The sequence below is a fragment of the Euphorbia lathyris genome, chromosome 8, assembly GCF_963576675.1.
Source record: "Euphorbia lathyris chromosome 8, ddEupLath1.1, whole genome shotgun sequence".
In the NCBI taxonomy this organism is placed as follows: Eukaryota; Viridiplantae; Streptophyta; class Magnoliopsida; order Malpighiales; family Euphorbiaceae; genus Euphorbia; species Euphorbia lathyris.
The window spans coordinates 69435612-69446505 of record NC_088917.1 but is presented as its reverse complement, the minus strand read 5'-3'; positions in this window follow the sequence as shown (position 1 = coordinate 69446505).

The following is a 10894-nucleotide window of genomic DNA, read 5'->3' as shown; positions in this document are numbered from 1 at the left end:
TTAATGATAATATGATATATAAATAGAATTTGTTAGCTAATTTTAACCAGAGAATCATTAAATATAAATTAGCTAGTTGTCAACTATTTCAAATCACAACAACCAAATAAAGTAGGAAACAGCTTTATTGAGAAAACTGTTTAATGTGATTATTATTTCAACCTATGACAATCATTTTACATCTTTCCTTTTATATAATATAGGGCCATAGGAAAATCATTACTTTTATGTAACTATTTTTGTCTCCACTAGAAAAATGAAGCAAAAACTAAATTTGATTTTATTAAATTTAGTTAGACAAACAGAAGGAGAAAAGATACAAAGAGAATAATAGAGAAATTGGGAAATTAAACAGAGCATTATTGCTAAAACTTCTTCATAGTTTTTACCCCATTTACAGCTCATAATAGTAGGGGAGGAAATTCTCATTATTGGCATATAATAAAGTCAATTATGCTATTTTAACTTTTATGGATGATCATCGTTCTTAGAAAAATCTCAAGGGTTTTCGTTCTCGTATTGCTCGAAACTTTTCGGTTAGGAAAGGAGAAGCTATTGGTATTCGAGAGGCTCTTAGGTGATTCTAACTCAAGGGTTTAGGTGGTGTGGAGGTGGGGTCGGATGCGCTATCAGTGGTGGAGCATATTCATCAAACATATTTTCGTTCTTCTTATGGTTCAATTATAGACTAATATAAAAGTCTTATTTCTAGTATCAATGACATTGCTGTCAGATTTATAGATCGTTTTGCGAATGGGATGACTCATGCTTTAGCTATAGCTTCTCATTCTTTTCTATATATTATGATTTTATACCATAATTTAAAAAATCTAGACTCAAATTCATAAATCATAAACCCTAAAAAATATATTCTACACTTCTAATTTATAAATTCTAATGCTTAATATATATTAAAAGTACTGATTTTACTATAGTTTGACATAGACCTGTTCATGGGCTGGGCCGGGGTCGGGTCTAAGCGGGCTTGTCACATAATTACTTTGTCCAAGCCCAACCCAACCCGCACTATATTTACATCGGGCTCGGACCCGACTGGGCCAAGCTAAAAGAACTAATTCCCAAGCCCAACCCGGCCCGGCCTAACTAATCTTTGTACTTTTATAAATTAAAATTAAACTAAAAAATTATACTATAAATATAAATAATAAAATACAATAAACTAAACTTTAGAGGATTATTCCAATAAAAATCAATTAACGCAATCTTAAATAAAACAGTAACAAAAATATGTCCATGTTCACCAATTCAAAAAAAATATATGGTTTGGAAACTTTTATATTGAAAAAATTTAAAATTTTTATTTTTGGAATATAAAGTTTATTAAATTATAAAATTTATTAAATTAAAGTTATTATTAAAATTTCGGACCGGGCTGAGCTAAGCTTGGGTTTTGAGACAAATCCCAAACCCAACCTACTCTGTATTCGGGCCTAAACGGGCTTAGACCGGGCCGGGCTTATACAAAACATATACGTTCAAACCCTGTCTTTAAAGAGCGGGTTTGGACGGGTCAGTGGACTTTTAAACAGGTCTAGTTGATATAATCTAAAATATGACTTGATATATTTGTAAATAGTTTTAAAAGATAAATTTCTGTGTTATTTTTCCCAATTTTTTATGGTATAGTTTTACTGTTTAAGTTAGTAAAAATAAAAAAGAATTTTTTTTTTTTATAGCACCGTTAAAATTGAACCCCATTTTTTTTTTGTATTGCTATTAAAGTTGATGAGATTTTTGTCAAATCAATCTTTTCTTATGCAATTTATATAGAAATGACAATTCTTAAAATATAATGAATATTAAATCCTTTTTATGCTCTCAACTGTCAAAAAATTCCAGTGAAAATGGTGAGTGCTTTGGGTTAGAGTTGAGTTGTACTGTAAACTTCTTGCAAATTAACTTAAAAACTCAATAAACGATAAACGAGTCTCTTGAATGCTCTTAGATAAGTTCAGTTAGCTGCTAATGTGTAATATTGGTATTTCATATTTACTAATAATAGAGACAGACAATGACCATGTTTGGTAAAAAAAATTAAGGTAAAATTAGAGGTTTGAGCTAGTTTAGAGGTTTTGACCATTCAAATCTCTAATAGCGGTATTTGGCGAAAAAATGTTTGGAAAAACTTATTGGGTTCAAAAAGCTAATTTTGAAAAAACTGGTTTTAGGAGTTTTTTCAATTAGCTTATTACTAAATCTCTTTTGGATGATATTTTTACCCCTAACTATTACCATTTAACCCCAAATAAAGGTTTTACTATGTTCTTATTTGTTATTTTACACAAACAACTATTGCCAATCAACTAAGTTTTACCAAACAAGTTCACAAAATCAGCTAGTCAAATTAGTCAGTCAAATCAGCTAACAAAAAAAAAGTAATAAGCTAATAGCTAATATAATCAGCTAAAAGCTAATAGCTAATTGCGAAACAGACATGAGCTACTTTAAAGGTTTTGATAAAGAGCTTTTTGAGGTAAAATTAGAGGTTTGAACTACTTTAGAGGTTTTGATTAATCAAACCTCTAGTATTGGTGTTTGCTGAACAAAGGTTTGAAAAAGTTTATTGGGTTCAAAAGGCTAATTTGAAAAAGTCGATTTCACAAGTTTTTTCAATAAGTTTGCTGCTCCATCTCTTTGAATGTCATTTTTACCCCTAATTACTATCCTTTAACCTGAAATAAAAGATTTTTCATGTCTTTATTAGTCATTTTACTCAAACAACTATTAACAATCAGCTGAGTTTTACCAAACAAATTTACGTCAGCTAGTTAAGTACATCAAACAGCTATTTGTCTAACATGACTTGTATTAAAAAGCTCTATCTTAAGGTGTTTGAAGAGAGATTATTGTTATCCATGAGGATAAAATGAGGGAACATAACTTTGAAAAAGGAATGATGGTGTTTTCAGGTAACAGTCCATTGGACTTAGACTTGTTGGAATCTTATCAAATTGCGAGAGATGATGCATTTGTGCATGTTAAAAATTTATATAAAAGTTTGGGAGAAATGTAAAATTTAATTTTCACGTTTCATTTAGTCTTAACGTATGAAATGATACTAATTTAATTTTAGCGTCCGTTATTTTACCTGATGTTTGCTGTTTCCTATTCCTATTTGCTGTTTGAAAATACCGTTTTTCTAAAAAAACAGAGATTTCATGCTTTTATAAAAAGCTATTTTTCAGCTACAAAAAGACAAACATGAGGTGTCTAACCAAACACCTAAAACTCATAATTGATATTTGAAAGGTCTAAAATAGCAGCTAGATACCAGTCAAACCAATTTCTTCTAATTTTTTTCATAAAATAGCGCTAAAATTGATCTTGGTTGAAAACATCATGGTTAAATTTGCACGATTTAATATGTTAAGATTAAATCTGCACTTTCTTAAAATGGCAAGATAAATGGATTAAATTTGAGCTTAACGTTTTTTTAACAAGTGTAAATTTAATCTAACGTATGAAATAGTGCAAATTCAATCCTCACATTTCCAAATAAGATTAATTTTAGCTCTATTTATCGAAAATTTGAAAAAATTAATTCCAAACAAGTTTACCATAAACTGAAACAATAAATTTTTTTTTTGCTGCATTTGTAACTATATTAGTAGTACAGTAAACATTTTAGACACTTTAACAAAAAAAAAATTGTAATTAACTTATATATATGTCGTTAGCATTTCAACGTATTTTTTAGTAACCCATTAAATACCTTAGAAATAATTGATGTTTAAAAGATCTGATAAAACAGTCAGTCGAACCAACTTTTTTAAAATTTCTGTAACGTATGACTTAAATTGATATTACTTAAAAATATATTGGAGTTAAATTTGGATCATTTTGTACTTCAGAACCAAATCTATATTTCACCCAAAACATTAAGTTGAACGTTTTTGCTAAAAGTTATTATTGAATTTTAACTAATATTTTAAATTTTTATTTCAATTGATTTCTTGATCATAATCTTTTGGATGATCTTGTTGTTGTTGGTAATTTTATTCCTCTATGCCAGCCAGTGGCGGAGCCATAATTTCATATCATAGGAGCCTAATTTTAGTCCTACGGTTTGAGGTAATTTTTTAGAGTCCAGCCCGTCGGGGCTGAAGCAAAATTTTTTGGCCTTCAGCATTATAAAACTGTTTCATTTTAGTGTGTTGACAAAAAAAAATTAAGAATATCTAACGTGAAAAGTGTAGATATATTTAATTTTCTATAAGTTCAACGCTAATTTCCTAAATTAAAATACCTAAATAAATATATTATTCTTTATAAATTGAATATTTACATTGGCATTTTGATTAAAGGAAAAAATTAAAATTAATTAATAATAATGACGAAAACATATAATTAAATTAGGTAATAATATCGACATTTTAAAAGGAGATTTAAAGCAAAAAATGATTTAAGAGAAAAAAATTACAAATGTGATAAAATTATAATTGAATAAAAAACACATTTTGAGGGATTTAAGAGAAAAAATTAAAAACTGAGAGGTAGGTCCAAACCCAGAACCACTTGGTTGTAGATATGCCCTTAACTACCACTTAGATCAACTGTGCAAACTTGATTTTATATTATATATTCACGTCTTATATTATAAGTACTAATTTAATTATTTTGAGAGACTGTTCGATGCTGGCTATCTCCACCCCTGACCCCAGCTGACTGCTAAAGTATGTGCTCATGAATGTTGCTGCAATGGTTTAAAACACCTCTCTTGGATTCCTCCAAGGCTACTGAACCTAAACTGAAGCTGACTGCTCCATCTAATAAAGTTAATGAGGGCATTGCTATATTTGCCGCGACACAAGTAATTGGGCCGAAAAATGTAGCAAGTGTCAAACCATGGTTATTAAAATCGGTCAGGTTAAAGAACTGGAAAAGGCAAAACGTTAAAGGTTAGACGTTTAATCGGAGTTCAACTGATATTAAAAAATTATGTAAAAATTATATTTCTATCAATATTTAACCTTATAATATGTATAATATTAATGATATTTATAAAAGTTGTATTAATGTAATAACATTTATTTAAGGGATGAAGTATCAAAATAGGCTTATGAGTTTTGAGAAAGTATCAATTTAGTCTTGGCATACAAAACAGTACCAGTATAGGCTTAACGTTTAAAAAAAGATTATCAATTTAGGCATCGATAACAAAACGTGACACATCATTCATATTACTCTTTTAAGTTCTGTCAATTCTACGCAGGGGCGGAGACAGCTCAGGGCTCGAGTGGACTCCAGCCCCTCGGCCGCTAGCTCCACCCTTGAGTAGTATGGCTTCGGTAATTGATAGCCCCCCTAATTTTAATTCATATTAGCGTATTTGTAGTGTTATTATAATATATTAAGATAGTTGAGTTGTTTAAGGTACATTTTTTAATACAATAGATCAAGGGTTCAAACCCCATAAGAACGCCCATGGGTGGGACTGCTGGCCACATAAATTTTTTCCATTCCAAAAGATGAGGATCGAACCCTGGACCTTTGGTTAAGGGAGGAGGAGCCTTTACCACTCCACCACAGTCTCGTAGTTTAAATAAACGAGTTATTAACAACTTGAGAAGTCAGGCTTACTCCGATTCTCAGATTTATTCAAACATTTATAGGATTATGATGGAGTAATGTACAAATGAATAATGAATAATATTAATGAAAATGAATAATGAATAAAACTATGTTTACAAATGTAATTTAAATGTCATGATAAGAATAAAGGTATTATATATCTTTAAAAAAATGAAAAATAATTATCTGTCTCTTTTTGAAATTATTGACAAAATTTATGTATATATTTACAAAAAGGAATGAAAAAAGATTTTATTTTCATAAACAAAAAATTTTTAGAGAGAAAATTATTTGGGATAATTACCCCAATTATCCCTAAAGAATGTTCTCGAACCTTGAATGTTTGTTATTATGTCTCGAAATGTTAAAGGAATAAAAATAGAATTTTTATCGACAAAATACATTTTTCTCTAATAAAAAGCCGTCATAAAGTTAAATATCCATAATAAGTACCAAAATAATTTTAAGAAATATTCTGGAACCTTGAACATTCGATTATAATATTTCAAAGGGTTATGGAATAAAATGGGATTTTTTTTATCACAAATAAACCATTTTTAATGATTGGAAAGTTAATAAAAAACATAGAAAATATATTCCAAATCATATATCCATTTTAATATTCTTGGATCCTTAGGTAAACGATAAAATTTTTATTTTTAATAGCCGAATGATTTAGTTTTATTTGTTTTATGTTTTAAATTAAATACTTGATTATATATATATATATATATATATATATATATATATAGTAACACTATAATATGGTTCTCCAATTTCCATACGTATTTGAATTGGGCATTTATTATTAGCATATAATTAAAATATAAATAAAAGAACATTAGAGGCTTAGTTAATTTAATATTAAAACAATATTTGAGAGCTTAATATTTTATAAAAATAAATAGTACAAAGATACATGCATATTACTAATGAAATGATTCAAGGTATAAAATCTGAGTAATGAAGATGTAATTAATTGATGGAAACTTAACTGATACTGTAGGTTCAGAAGTATTCATTGGGTGAACAACAGAAATTGAGGCCAAGACAAGTTGAAGTTTGGTTTCAGAATAGGAAAGCAATGTATAACTTTGACTAGATTAACGGTTTTAATTAATTTGTTGATAGTTATAAATCATGAATTTATAGGCTATTAAAGTACAATTAATTACTCCTTTCATTCTTTTTTTATAAGTGTTTTTCATCAAGACCAATTCAACATTAATTACACTACTAAAATGACTAATTTACTCTTAATGCATTTTTCCTAAATTTCTACTTACTTTGTAAAAATTGTCTCTCTTCTTAAATTTTATGGTTTAATTAGGATTATTTGTATTAATACTAAATCTCTCTCTCCTATCATAAATAAGAGAAAAATTGAGAAACTATTTCGAAATTTGTATTGGTAATATAAAACAACATATAAAAAAGAGCAGATTAAAAAACTAAAACGTTATATAATAAAAAACGGAAGGAGTAATTAATATTGTAGGACTAAACTGAAGCTGTGAATTTTTGAAAAAAAAAGCTGCGAAAGCCCAAATAAAGAGAACATAAGATTGAAGAAATAATTGCAAGAGTTAAAATTATGCAATTTTACCCTTACCGTTGATAGCAAAAGCAAATTTACCTCTAACATTGACAAGTTAAATCAATTTGAAAATTAATTCATCAAAATTTCTTCTCAGTAATGAATTAGACCATCTGCAGTTTAAATGTGCATCATTATATCACTAAATATAGTAACATATCACAATCATATGAATAGATGTGGAAAAAGAAATTTAAAAATTATACTATATTTTTTACGAGTTGGAAAAAAACAAATCCAAATATTTCATCGAATTTAAAAATGTTAATCATTAATTCTATTATTAAATCATAAACAATGTGAAATCTTTTTTTAGAACCAATTGATGGACGACTGGTGCAGAATAAGGAACAAAACATATGTGATTTATAATAATGTCTTTAAATTGATCAAACTTGTCAACGTTAGAGGTAAAATTGCTCTTGACTGCCAACGTTAGAAGTAAAATTGCTCCTAAAACATTAGGGGTACTTGTACACCTTATCCCTTATATATATATATATATATATATATATATATATATATATATATATTAGTTCATTCGTTTCCCTCAATATATTTAATCATTGTTTTTGCTCAATATATGGGTTCATTATTTTCCCGGAATATGTTTGTTCTTATGGAGCAGATTTACCTTATGGTGAAAAATGAAGCGTTTTGAGAATAAATTGTTCATATTATCCTTGTAAGATATGCATTTATAAGTTCACATTTTTTTGGAATAGGGTTTTTGTTTTATGAGTGTACTGGCTTTATGTTTTGTTGTTAGTCATTTTTTAACTTTATATGGAAAAATATAGGGTTTTAGCTGATGCAGTTTTCGACGAGTATAATTCAACGTAAGTATTAAGAATGCACGTCGTCTGATCATATTTGTTTTCTATTTTAGTTTGTCTTTGAGATAAAAATATTTTGATTTTTGTGTCTTATTCTAAAAAAAAGTATCATTCTTTATTCTGGTATAGAAGCTTGATTGATCGTTTAGCTAATGTTTAACTTGAGCTGCTATTAAAACATCAAGATCAATGAGCCAAGATGGCTTGCCAGATTTGGTCATTCACCGCGTCCTCTCCTTTTGCCAACACTAAAGACGTCTTTTGTATGCCAAACTAAACTTTATTTCAATCAGAATGAAACAACTAGTCTCTTTTGCAGATTGAAACTAATTGATCATGCAAACCATCATTTTGGAGAGTGAAACCATAATTCATCATGTGAATCATCATTTTGGATAGTGAAGTCATAGTTGATCATGTGAATTGTCGTTTTTGTAATTAATTGTTGTTTAAAACAATGTTGTGTACATTGTAATATCGAAGATTAATATAAGTATTTGGTGATTTTTTTTAATTTGATGCATATCTTAATGGTTAAATACACATGTTTGTCTGTTTAATGTTTATAGGATTTAGTTTACACTTTGCATTATATTTTTTTATGCTTTCATTCTTTAGGTTTTAGTTCTTTTTCATTTGAAATCATAAAAGCTGAAACCTAAACATTAAAAGAACAAGCAATATATATAGTATTTACTGAAAAAGGCATTTTTTTACAGCATAAAGAAGCATGTTGATTTTTTTTAAAGTAAAAACGGGTTCAAACAGGCAAAAGGGAAGCTCGATTCATCCAAGCTAAGTTGGCATTAGAAGAAACAACCCCCAAGACCCGAGAACCAAATTTATTAATGAAAAATGAAAGAAAACAAAAAATAGGAAAAGAAAAAAAGAACAAGGCAATAAGAAAACCAATCAACTAATCATATAGTACTTTTTCCTATTAAAGTCGTCAAAGACATGAACAACACAGAAAGGAGTAAAAGAGTGCCACCAATAATCCTCGTCTTCATTGAACTAAAAGTCGCAAGAAAATTTGGAACTATGCTGCCTTCTTGGAACATATGAGATTCACGAACCATGTTGTTTCATATAATATGGAGACAATAAACCAGGTCTTCATAAGTGGAAGTATTTAATGTCTCTTATCTTAAAAACTCTTTAATTACTCATACAATTAGGTGTAAAGTTAAAAAAAACAACAATAAAAACAAATAATAATAATAAAAAACATAATTGAATTTAGAATATGAGGAGTGTGGTTTCTTTAGATGGGGGCATGTTGTAACACAAGTTCAAAACAAAGCATTGAATAAATAATAATAATAAATATCGAATTATAGTCAATTAGCAACTAATAACTCATTGATTCTCATTAAATATTTCCATAAAGTCTTAGGATTGAATTTTTATATATATATATATGCTCTTATGTACCCAATATTATAGTATTAGTTGTTATTCTCTTCCAATTATTCCTTTTATTCCAATATCATGAACAAAGAACAACACGAAGCAGAAGAGAGAAATAGAGAACTTGATTTTGGATTAAGCATAGGAAATATTTACATACCAAAAAACAAAGGAACAAAGAGACCAAGAGACGATTCTGCCCCTTGTTTACAACTCTCTTTCTATCCTTCCACTAACCAAGAGGATGGCTTTAACATAAAAGGCCATTGTGATGAAGAAGAAAATGGAAATAATAAAAAAATTATAGCTTTCAGAAATTACAAGAAAATAAATAGCAGCAGAAAAAAACTAAGACTTACTAGTGCGCAATATACCTTGCTAGAATGCAACTTCATCCAATATCTCACTCTTAATTATGTATGCATTTGTTTATTTTAATTTTTTTTTCAACATTGACTATTTTAATGCTTAATTGATGGAAACTTAACTGATATTGCAGGTTCAGAAGCATTCATTGGCTGAACAATTGAATTTGACGCCAAGACAAGTTGAAGTTTGGTTTCAGAATAGGAGAGCAAGGTACAACTTTGACTAGATTAATGGTTTTAATTAATTTATTTATAGGTAATTAAAGTATAATTAATTAATTAATATTGCAGGAGTAAACAAAAGCAAACTGAAGCAGACTCTGAATTGTTGGAAAAACGTTGTGAAAGCTTAATTAAAGAGAACATAAGATTGGAGAAAGAATTGCAAGAGTTGAAATCACAATTATGCCCTTTTCATCTTCCCATGTGTTTCTCTTCTGGTCCAAAAAAATCCAACATTTTGACTTGTCAATATCTTCACCAGCAGCAGCAATTAATGGGTTCAAATCATAAAGTGTAGCCTTCTCCATAAAGAGTTAATTTTTATTTAATAATACTTGATGTAATAAGCCTTTTCATTTATATTTAATTACTCATTTTCAAAGTTACACTTTCGCCTACTTAATACTATGAATAAGTACTATACATTATCTAACTTTTTGTTTGATTTCTATAATCGAAAATATTTCATCCTTAACTCTATCATATGTAAATGCATTAATTATGTGATTTATTAAATGAATACCTAGAAACAGCTGAATTGTGGAATGATTGAGATTATTCCACTAACGGCTCGTCTTTTATACCAAAATCATAGCCTGCATAATAATTAATTCATGAATTTAACTAGTAAAAATAATAATTAAATTTAAAATTGATTTAATTAGAGAAATCAAGCATAAATATAACTGTTGCTTAAAATAATGAAAGCCAAAAAAACTTACAATAAAATAAAAAATAAAGGGTTAATTAAAAAAGGGAAAAATATAAAAAATAAACCTTGTGGTTATACCCATTTTCGAACAACACCCATATGGTTTAAAAGTTTGCAAAATGGTACCGTGTACTTCATTCCATTAGCAAATACATAT